Below are 12333 nucleotides of genomic sequence, written 5' to 3'. Positions count from 1 at the left end.
GCTTCTCAGGGCGACTCTGGGGGCCCCCTGTCTGTGAGGGGAAGGCCCAGGGCATTGTCTCCTATGGCAAACCTAATGGGTCAGCACCCCACACGTTCACCACGGTCTCCAAATGCATCCTGTGGATCAAGAAAACTCTGTGCAAGCTGAAGCCTTAGAAGGGAGTGTCCATCTCCTCCAGCACGAGTGGAGAGATAGCTGGGTGTTGCAGAGGCATGGTTGGCTTGCTGGTGTTGCGGATGGATGGAGGGATGGATGGATGGATGGATGTATAGCCAATGATTTTAGTTGATTGTTCATTTATTGTGTGATGTTATGGTCAACTAGCATGTGATGTTATATATAATCTCTATATGGTAAATAGATTATGTTGTAGTGTTATAGAAGAATAAGATTCATCAATAGTTAGAAGGGATAATTAGGTACTAGGTATCTAAGTAAGGAAGGCTTAAATGCAAGACCTACAGGCTGAGGCCTGTAACATTTTAGTTTAGTCATACTATGCCATAGGCTTAAGACAGGGGTTCTCAAACTGGGGGGGGTCAGGACCCCTCAGGGGGTCGCAAGGTTATTACATGGTAGAGTCGCGAGCTGTCAACCTCCACCCCAAACCTTGTTTTGCCTCCAGCATTTATAATGGTGTTAAATATATAAAAAAGTGTTTTTAATTTATAAGGTGGGTCGCACTCAGAGACTTGCTATGTGAAAGGGGTCACCAGTACAAAAGTTTGAGAGCCACTGGCTTAAGAAATGCTTGGCATAAATAGGTGAACAAAGAATGACCCTATGCCACAAGATAATGGGAAAAGATGTACCCATGGGTGACAGACGATGGATAGATACTGCAGAACATTGGACAGGTGGGCATGGCAAATGAGAGGACATACGCATGTTGCAGAAGGATGGATGGAGGGATGGATATTGCGAAAGGATGGCTGGATTGATCAGGAATAGATGTCGAAGAAGATTGGATGGGTGGAAGTGGCAGATAAAAAGACAGACAGCTGGATAATGAGAGGAAAGGTGGACAGAGAGCTACTGATATTCCAAAGAAATGAACAAACAACCAATCAAGCCTACTGTGAGATTTCCGTGCAATGAGAACTTACTCTTATTATTTTCCAAGTCTGCAGTCTCTGCCCTAGCCTTACAGATTCCAGTCTATATTTCTTTCCCACTATCTTTTTAAAATTCGTATAACGTCCTTTGCTGACATCCCAGTGCGTCCATATCCCATCAGACTCTTAAGGATTTGCATGCAGCAGATATGCGGATTCCCTCGCTCGTAGTTTTCTGCCATGTTAGATCGCGATTCCTACAGAGAGCAGCTCACCGACTTACCAGATCAGCGGTCGGGGTCACCGGTGTTGTCAGCTGTTGGCTGCGTGTGTGTTCTCTGTGTGTGCTGCACCAGCTCTGGCCAGGTAGCCAGTATAGCAGATTTCTATCGAACTGTCCAAGAAGACCACAGGCTTGTGGCGAAGATGCTCGGACAGGTTTATTGCGGACAAAACACGGTATTAGTGCCGTATACAAGGTACAGGTACACGCAATACGTGTGCCCGAGACTATGGACTCGACTCAGTGAGGGACTTCCTGCTTCCCACTCAGCCGAACAAGAACACACCCTCTGTGACCCTCTTTTATATACTGATTCAAACAAGCTATGTATTGCCCCTGTGATGTGGTTAGTTACCCCCCTTTACCTTGTACTTGCTGGTTTGCTCAAAACATCTCATTCCATCACCCTGTCATCTTGACCTCATTTTTAGGAGGGGTCAGTGGGTCCCTGTATCATCTTCAGAGAGTGTGTTTACCTTGTATTGGGATGTTCTGGCACTTTCCTTCTGAAATGTGTTCATGTCCATACATCCCTTCTATCTGTCCGTCCCTCCCTCTCCATCCACATCCTTCTATCAATCCATCCTGCCATCTGTTCCTCACTCTCTCCCTGTGCATTTGCAAGTCTCCATCCCTGCCCCCCTCCCCCTCCATCCATCCAGCCCCTCCAGTGATCCCCATTGCTCTAACCATAAAGAGCCTCAGATAAGCCAAAAAATGATGGAGAATGTTGATGCACCATCGCCATCTACTGGCTAGTGACGGAAGCAGCAGAGAAAGTAAGACCAGAAATCTTTTGAGTCTTGGTAAGTGTCCAATAGAAAATAAGAGGGTTGCCATCCTCCAATGAACCCAAAAACTGCATCAGCATGGTGAACTTCAGAGTTTTGCTGAAGCCACCAGTGAAGCTAGGGAACCAAGACGTTCTACCAGACATGTGGACAAGCCGCGTGTCCTCCTCTCTCCTGTCTCAGTCTTACCAGGCTGAGAAAAAGTAGTGAAACTTCCTTTCAGAGATTGCATCTCTAGGTGTTTCTTTAATCACAGGGTCTGAAAGTTCCCCTGTTGCATCTGCACTTTCTAGAGGGACTGCAGGAAACCACATCTTGGATTTTAACCAAGCAATGCCATTTGCATGTTTCTGCTTCATCCATCCAAGTCAATGGCCTAAGAGAACCTCCTACAAGAACTTTAAGTAACTGCTTTTGATAGTTAAACTGATCCCTTTTATTAACTAGGAGACCATGCAGGCAGAAGCCCAGCAGCAGAGTGGGGGCTATCCAGTTTATTGTGCTGAGTGCAGCATTTATGATTACCTGCCCTGTGGACGGGTGGCGTATGTGTGCAGTCGATGAAGGAGCTCCTGATCCTCGGAGACCACATACGGGCTTTGGAGGCAGAGTGGCAGAACTGAAAGAGCTAAGGGAGGCAGAGAGGTATGTTAATGAGGCTTTTCCGGACACTGTAGAATTGTCCCACCTCCGGTCAGACAGCCCCTGCGCTGTTGAGGAGAATGAAAGGCCCAGGGAAGCAGAGCAGTCAATGGGAGCAGAGGGAAACCTTCCCATAATTGGGACCCTCCTTCCAGATGGTGCTGGGGTTGCCTCTCGCACTAAGGTTACCTCTCCGGGGGAGGGAACTCCAGTCACTAGGAAAAGGCAGATGTTAGTAATGGGAGTTTCGATCATTAGAAACATAGATAGCTGGGTTTGTGATGACCGAGAGAACCGTATGGTGACTTGCCTACCTGATGCAAAGGTTGCGGATCTCTCGAGGCATCTAGACAGACTTATGTGTAGTGCTGGGGAGGAGCCAGTGGTCGTGGTACATGTAGGTACCAGTGACATAGTGAAGGGTAAGAGAGATGTCCTGGAGGCCAAATTTAGGCTACTAGGAAAGAGACTGAAATCCAGGACTCCATGGTGGCATTCTCAGAAATGCTCCCAGTTCCACGCGCAGGGCCAGGTAGGCAGGCAGAGCTTCAGAGTCTTAATGCGTGGATGAGACGATGGTGTAGAGAGGAGGGGTTTACGTTCATTAGGAACTGGGGAAACTTTTAGGATGGGGGGAGCCTATACAGGAGAGATGGGCTCCACCTAAACCAAAGTGGAACCAGACTGCTGGAAGTAAACATTAAAAAGGTTGCAGAAGAGTTTTTAAACTAGGAGATGGGGGAAAGCCGACTGCTGCAGAGGAGCACGTGGATCGGACAGAGACTTCTCTAAGAGAAGAGTCTATTGATAGAGATTCTCTGAGTTATAGTCAGCAGCAGAGGATGGAAGAGGATAATGTAAGGGTCAGATCAGATGAGAAACATTCACATAAAGAATCGGACACATCAGGAAAGGGCAGACAAATAAAGAGTGACAAGTTTTTAAAGTGCTTGTACACAAATGCTAGAAGTCTAAAGATGGATGAACTAGAGTGCCTCGTGATAAAGGAGGATATTGATATAATAGACATCACAGAAACCTGGTGGATTGAGAGCAATCAATGGGACACAATCATACCGGAGTACAAAATATATCAGAAGGACAGAACAGGTCGTGCAGGTGGGAGGAGGGAGTGGCACTAGGTTTGAAAGAAAATGTAGACTCAAATGAAGTAAAATCTTAAGTGAATCCACATGTTCCATAGAATCTCTATGGATAGTAATTTCATGCTCTAATAAGAATATAACATTAGGGATCTATTATCGACCACCTGACCAGGACAGTGATAGTGATGATGAAATGCTAAGGGAAATTAGAGAGGCTATCAAAATTAAGAACTCAATAATAGTGGGGGCTTTCAGTTATCCCCATATTGACTGGGAACATGTCACCTCAGGACGAAATGCAGAGACAAAATTTCTCGATACCTTAAATGACTGCTTCTTGGAGCAGCTGGTACAGGAATCCACAAGGGGAGAGGCAACTCTAGATTTAGTCCTGAGTGGAGCACAGGAGCTGGTCCAGGAGTTAATAATAACAGGACCACTTGAAAACAGTGACCATAGTATAATAACTTTTAACATCTCTGTGGTGGGAAGAACATCCCAATGGCCCAACACTGTGGCATTTAATTTCAAAAAGAGGAACTATGCAAAAATGAGGGGGTTAGTTAGACAGAAGTTAAAAGGTACAGTGACTAAAGTGAAATCCCTGAAAGCTGCATGGGCCCTTTTTAAAGACACCATAATAGAGGCCCAACTTCAATGTATACCCCAAATTAAGAAACACAGTAAAAAAACTGAAAAAGAGCCACTGTGGCTTAACAACCATATAAAAGAAGCAGTGAGAGCTAAAAAGTCTTCCTATAAAAAGTGGAAGTCAAATCCTAGTGAGGTAAATAGAAAGGAGCACAAACACTGCCAGCTTAAGTGTAAAAGTGTAATAAGAAAAGCCAAAGAGGAGTTTGAAGAACAGCTAGCCAAAAACTCCAAAGGTAATAAAAGAGGTTTTTAAGTACATCAGAAGCAGGAAGCCTGCTAAACAACCAGTGGAGCCCCTTGATGATCTAGATACAAAGGCACCGCTTAAAGACAATAAAGTCATTGCAGAGAAACTAAATGGATTTTTTGCTTCAGTCTTTATGGCTGAGGATATTAGGGAGATTCCCAAACCTGAACCAGCTTTGGTAGGTGACAAATCTGAGGAACTGTCACAGATTGAAGTGTCACTAGAAGAGGTTTTGGAATTAATTAATAAACTTAACATTAACAAGTCACCGGGACCGGATGGCATTCACCCAAGAGTTCTGAAAGAACTCAAATGTGAAGTTGCGGAACTATTAACTAGGGTTTGTAATCTGTCCTTTAAATCAGCCTCTGTACCCAATGCCTGGAAGATAGCTAATGTAACACCAATATTTAAAAAGGGATCTAGAGGTGATCCCGGCAATTACAAACCGGTAAGTCTAATGTTGCTACCGGGCATATTAGTTGAAACAACAGTAAAGAATAAAATTGTCAGACACATAGAAGAACATAAATTGTTGGGCAAAAGTCAACATGGTTTTTCTAAACGGAAATCGTGTCTTACTAATCTATTAGAGTTCTTTGAAGGAGACAAAAAACATGGACAAGGGGGGATCCGGTGGATATAATATACTTAGATTTCCAGAAAGCCTTTGACAAGGTCCCTCACCAAAGGTTCTTATGTAAATTAAGTTGTCATGGAATAAGAGGGAAGGTTCTTTCATGGACTGAAAACTAGTTAAAAGACAGGGAACAAAGGGTAGAGATTAATGGTAAATTCTCAGAACGGAGAGGGGCAACTAGAGGTGTTCCCCAAGGGTCAATCCAAGGACCAATCCTATTCAACTTATTCATAAATGATCTGGAGAAAAGGGTAAACAGTGAGGTGGCAAAGTTTGCAGATGATACTAAACTGCTCAAGATAGTTAAGACCAAAGCAGACTGTGAAGAATTTCAAAAAGATCTCACAAAACTAAGTGACTGGGCAACAAAATGGCAAATGAAATTTAATGTGGATAAATGTAAAGTAATGCACATTGGAAAAAATAACCCCAACTATACATACAATATGATGGGGGCTAATTTAGCTACAGCAAATCAGGAAAAGTATCTTGGAGTCATCATCGATAGTTCCTGAAGATGTCCACACAATGTGCAGTGGCAGTCAAAAAAGCAAACAGGATATTAGGAATCATTAAAAAGGGGACAGAGAATAAGAAGGAGAATATATTATTGCTCTTATATAAATCTATGGTACGCCCACATCTTGAATACTGCATACAGATGTGGTCTCCTCATCTCAAAAAAGATATACTGGCAATAGAAAAGGTTCAGAGAAGGGCAACTAAAATGATTAGGGGTTTGGATTAGGGGTTTGGAGAGATTAAAGAGGCTAGGACTTTTCATCTTGGAAAAGAGGAGACTAAGGAGGAATATGATAGAGGTATATAAAATCATGAGTGATGTGGAGAAAGTGGATAAGGAAAAGTTATTTACTTATTTCCATAATACAAGAACTAGGAGTCACCAGACAAAATTAATGGGCAGCAGGTTTAAAACAAATAAAAGGAAGTTCTTCTTTACACAGTGCACAGTCAACTTGTGGAACTCCTTGCCTGAGGAGGTTGTGAAGGCTAGGACTATAACAGCATTTAAAAGAGAACTGGATAAATTCATGGAGGTTAAGTTCATTAATGGCTATTAGCCAGGACGGGTAAGGAATGGTGTCCCTAGCCTCTGTTTGTCAGAGGGTGGAGATGGATGGAGGAGAGAGATCACTTGATCATTGTCTGTTAGGTTCACTCCCTCTGGGGCAGCTGGCATTGGCCGCTGTCGGTAGACAGGATACTGGTCTAGATGGACCTTTGGTCTGACCCAGTAAGGCCGTTCTTATGTTCTTATGTAAGGGGTTACTAGAGAACTAATTGGGTTCAGCTGGTTCCAACTGCTTGAGACCTTTTTAAACCCTCCCCTGTGTGGAACAAGGGAGAGCGAGAGAGTGAAAGAAGCAGGAAGCTGCCTAGGTTGGGTGCAGCAAGACACCAAAACCTCCCAGGAAGGAAGGCTACACTCCTTCCCCAGAAGGGAAGGAAATCTAGCACAAGGGACTGACTGAGGAAAGGAATAGCCAGACCCGGTGCTACCTGGAAGGATTTGCCATGCCCAAGCCTGTGTCAGGACTGAGCCTGCTGAGGAGAAGAAGGTACTTTGCCAAACATGGTGTCAGGGATGGGATGTGGTGAGTGAGTGAGTGAGGAGCTGTGGCAAGCCATCTCAGGGCAGGGTAAATCACACACACACACACACACACACAAAAATGGAGGATGTAGCGAAGGCGTTGATACAGGCCACTGCAGTCCAGCAAGAGGCTACCAGGGTACAGAGACTGCCCAGCAACAGTCAGTATGCGTCCAACAGGAGACAACCCAATTACTGATGAACCAGTCAGCCCAAGATCAAGCCACCCTGAATGAAGTAGTGAACCAGCTGAAAGCCCTGACGCACTGGCCCCAGGGAACCTGGTCACTGTGGGCAAGCAACTATTTACAGAAAATGACAACGGACAACAATATAGTGGCATATCTCTTCGCGTTCGAGAGGACGGCACTGCGGGAAGCCTGGCTCCATTTCTGTGTGAGGAGGCCCAGAAGGGCTATTTTGATAGGACCACAGAAACAGTTCTGGTTTACCCCCAGATGAAGGCAGAAATCCTGGCAAGGTCAGGCATGACACCTGCCATAAGGGCCCAGCACTTCCACGAGTGGAAATACCAGGACAAGAATAAAGCACCGAGGTCCCAGCTATTTGACTTAATCCAGCTCGCCCAGAAATGGCTCCACCCCGAGACCCATGGGCCAGAGAAGGTAGTGGAAATCCTAGAGTTGGACAGGTACGTGAGGGAATTGCCGCCGGCCATATGAGGGTGGGTCTGCCAAAATGATCCCTCCTCCTATGATGAACTAGTTGCCCTCATAGAGAGACACTTAGCAGCCCAAGAACTTTCTTGGACCACCGGGGAAGGAAGGCACCAGAATCAGAGACAAGTCTCTGCGCTGAGGTCCCAGTTTGCTCTAGCCCCAGACTGGACTATGGAGGGGAGGAAAGAGGCAGAAGAGCAGCTGGCGGTCCTGGAGAGACTTGAGGACTGGGGGAGAAAGACTCGGGGGAGAAAGCCCAGCAGCCTGAAAAATAGGGGGCTGCCCCGAGTGGAGTACCAATGTTATGCCTCTGGCGAATTGGGGCATATCGCTGCCCAATTCCGAATCTAGAAAAGCCCATGCAATGTGAACTGGGAGATATAGGGGGACCATGTCATCTAATAAGTCTAGTCGGGGTTGCGATGGTCCCTCATAGATACACTAGGCCTGACCAAAATTAAGATGAATGGTATAGAGACCACAGCGTTAGTAGACTCAGGAAGTGCGATCACGTTGGTCTCAGGGAAGCTGGTCAGGCTGGACTAACTATCCTGGGCCAAGCACTCAGGAATATCCTGTGTGCATGGGGATGTCAACTATTATCCAACCATCCCTGTAAAAATAGAAGTTCTCGGAAACCTCACTAAGGTGACCATGGGAGTAGTTCCGAATCTCCCCTACCCAGTCCTTATCAGACGAGACTTCCCGGGATTTGATAGCCAACTCATCGGGGATGAGGCAGAAGAAAATAAAGATCCTGGAACCCAGGGGATGGCCCAGATAGTTAACGCCTCCCTCTCCCACCGCGGCCTTCCATAAATTTGGTCAGGATTTGTTCTCCCTGCTGGGGAAAATTAAGAAGACTCAGAGAGAATGGAGGGAGGATAAAAGGAGGAGGACAAGGATCCTGATCCAGTACCAGAAGTCTATGCTTGTAGGGGAAAGAGGTGGCTCAACAGACAGTGGGACTGGGCCAGTGAACAACAACCCTGTTGTTGGACCTGGTTCCCTCGGGACTTTCCCTGAGGGGGAGATGGAGGTAAACACCCCTGAGTTTGGACAAATGGGGACCGCACTTGGGAATTTTGGTCAGGATCAGGCCAATGATCCAATATACAACAATATTCATAAAGAAGTAATCAAGGCAAATGGGGTTCCCATGGAGGGGAGAGTTAAGAACCCGGGGCCATATTATGTGATTAAGAAAGATCTGCTATACAGCGTAGTCCGGATTCAAGAGCAGGTCGTAGAACAACTCGTGGTCCCACAGAAGCATCGGAGGGGCGTGATGGATCTGGCCCACAGCCATCTGTTCGGGGGCCATGTAGGGGTAAAGAAGATCCTTGATCAGATTCTACAGAGGATTTCTTGGCCTGGCATTTATGCAGTGGTCCGGCGATATTGTACATTCTGTCCAGAATGCCAGATACATGGCCCTGACCACACTTAAGGGCCCCTTTGGTACCTCTGCCAATTATTGGGATCCCATTTGAGTGAATAGCTATGGACCTAGTAGGGCCATTGGAGAAATCAGCCCAGGGCCATCAGTACATTCTGGTAGTACTAGATTATGCCACCTGATACTCTGAGGGCGTATCCCTATGGAACACCATGTCCAAGACCATAGCCAAATAATTAGTCCAGATTTTTTCCAGAGTAGGGATACCTAAAGAGATCCTGACACACGAAGGGACCCCCTTTGTGTCTAAGCTGATGAAGGACCTATATACAATGCTCCACATATGGACCCTCAAGTCATCGGTCTACCATCCGCAGACTAATGGCCTTGTCGAATGCTTTAATAGGACATTGAAGAACAAGTTATGGAAAGTGGTTAGTCGCGACGGGAAAGACTGGGACGCCCTGCTGCCTTACATGCTGTTTGCCATATGGGAGGTTCCTCAGGCTTCCACTGGATTCTCCCTCTTCGAGCTGTTATATGGTCACCACCCCAGGGCATACTGTACGTGGCCAAAGAAGGCTGGGAAGAACAGACGAACCCAGGGAGAAACGTTGTTGAACATGAGTTGCAGATGAAAGACAGGATAGCCCGAGTCACCCTCTTGTGCGCAAACACATGGAGAAGGCAAAGGGGGTGCAACAGACATACTACAATCGCCAAGCAATGACCCGGAAGTTCCAGGTGGGAGACCGGGTAATGCTGCTCATACGCATGGAGAAGAGCAAGCTCCTGGCCAGGTGGCAGAGGCCATATGAGATAATGGAAACTACAGGAGAAGTCGACTATAAGGTACGACAGCCGGGTTGCCGGAAGCTGGAGCAGAGCTATCATATAAATCTGAAATCATGGCAGGATAGAGAAGCTCCTGTGGTGGCCCTAGGGGCACCATCCCCTAAAAGCAACCAGCCCGACCAGGTGGGAATATCCCTGGAGTTGACTCTGGAACAACGATTGGAAGTGATCAGACTGATCAAATGTAACCAGGATGTGTTCTCAGAAAAGCCAGGCAGGACTACTGAGGTTCACCATCACATCCTCACAGAGCCTGGAGTGAAGGTGAATGTCAAGTCATACCGGATCCCGGAGGGCAAAAGAGAAGAGATCAGGACAGAGGTCAGGAAAATGCTAAACTTAGGAGTCATCAAAGAATCTCATAGCCAATGGTCAAGTCCCATGGTTTTAGTGCCTAAGCCAGACAGCAGTACGAGTCTGCAGTGACTTCCGCAAACAGAATGAGGTCTCCCAGTTTGACGCGTACCCTATACCCCGGATAGATGAGCTAATTGACAGACAGGGAAAAGCACGGTTTATGTCTACCCTTCACCTGACCAAGGGCTATTGGGTGATCCCTCTGGCCAAGGCCGACAAAGAGAGGACGGATTTTGCAGCTCCAGAAGGTCTGTATGAGTACACCATCCTCCCCTTTGGGTTGCATGGGGCCCCCGCTACATTCCAATGGCTCATGGACAAACTGTTGCAACCACAAGGCAAGTACGCAGCTGCCTATCTCGATGACGTCATTATACATAGCCCAGACTGGGAGACGCAGTAATGCTCACCTGACTCTGAAGTGGGGGGCAAAGCCAAGTAGGAAGAAAGGACATGATAAAAGGGAGAAACATTTGCCAGGCTCTCTCTCTTCCACTTACATCTACAGACACCACCACCACCAAGCGGCTGAAACGCTGATCAAAGGAGAGTGCCTGTATGAAGAGCAGCCAGCCTGTGGTGAGAAGCATCTAAGTTTGTAAGGACATTGAAAGTGTTAAGATCAGCTTAGAATGCATTTTGCTTTTATTTCATTTGACCAAATCTGACTTGTTATACTTTGACTTATAATCACTTAAAATCTACCTTTATAGTTAATAAATCTGTTTGTTTATTCTACCTGAAGCAATGTGTTTGGTTTGAAGCATGTCAGAGACTCCTCTTGGGATAACAAGCCTGGTACATATCAATTTCTTTGTTAAATAGATGAAATCATATGAGCTTGCAGCTTCCAGTGGGCATAACTGGACACTGCAAGATGGAGATTCCTAGGGTTGTGTCTGGGACCGGAGATATTGGCTAGTGTCATTCAGTTGCACAATCCAAGGAGGAGCTTACATGCCAGAGGCTGTGCGTGAACAGCCCAGGAGTGGGGGTTCTGACAGCAGAGCAGGGTAAGGCTGGTTCCCAGAGTCAAGGATTGGAGTGACCTAGCAGATCACTGGTCCAGAGAACACCAGAGGGGAACGTCACCTCTCTTTCTCTCTTGGTAAAGCCTTCTGGCCCTGACTCGTGTGATCAGTTATCTTTTTCCAAACTTGACTTTTTAAATCAATTTAAGTTAGATTTAATAGTATAAGTGTTTTGTTTGTATGGCTACCACATTACCTGGCAATAAATAACATTCATGGTTAAACTGGTTCTTTCCCCTCCCCTCCTTTCCCCCTTGTGGGTGTTTTTGGCTTCCCCATTTGCTCTGCAGCAACGCTCCTAATACCTAAGCTAAAGATCCCTGCAGCACCCCAAAATCCTGGGCTATTACTAGAATGATTGTAACGTGAAAGGGGGGATAGGGATGTGCTGAACATGGGGCATATGAGGGTGACAGCTTGGAGGTGCTGCTCGACCCACCCTACTGAGTCCAGGGACTTATAAGGGCTTAGCTTGGGAGCACTGATTAAGCCAGTCCTCTCAGACATGCTGTTAATGTGTTTGTGTGTGTGTGTTCATCTGATTCTGGGACTGGAAGAACCCAGCCCTGGGGAAACTAGGTCTTGCAGGACAACTTCATTGGGAGGGAACTTGCAGCAGGGAGAAGTCGAGCTCCATATGAGAACACAAGTGACAGCAGCAGAACATTGATAGAATTACAGAACACCCTCCCCTGCCTCCTAGAAGAGTAACCCTAATAAATGAAACAAAAGAATTCTGTGGCACGTTATAGACCTGTATTCACCTATGCATCTGATGAAGTGGGTATTCAACCACGAAAGCTTATGCTCTAATACATGTGTTAGTCTATAAGGTGCCACAGGACTCTGTCGCTTTTTACAGATCCAGACTAACACAGCTACCCCTCTGATACCTAATAAATGAGCATTCCCCAAAGTAACAGGCAAATCTGGTAACAGAGTCAGAGTTGTTGTGCAGGGTCATGATACACTTGC

This window comes from Chelonoidis abingdonii, chromosome 14 (assembly GCF_003597395.2).
Source record: "Chelonoidis abingdonii isolate Lonesome George chromosome 14, CheloAbing_2.0, whole genome shotgun sequence".
In the NCBI taxonomy this organism is placed as follows: domain Eukaryota; kingdom Metazoa; phylum Chordata; order Testudines; family Testudinidae; genus Chelonoidis; species Chelonoidis abingdonii.
This window is presented reverse-complemented; position numbering follows the sequence as displayed.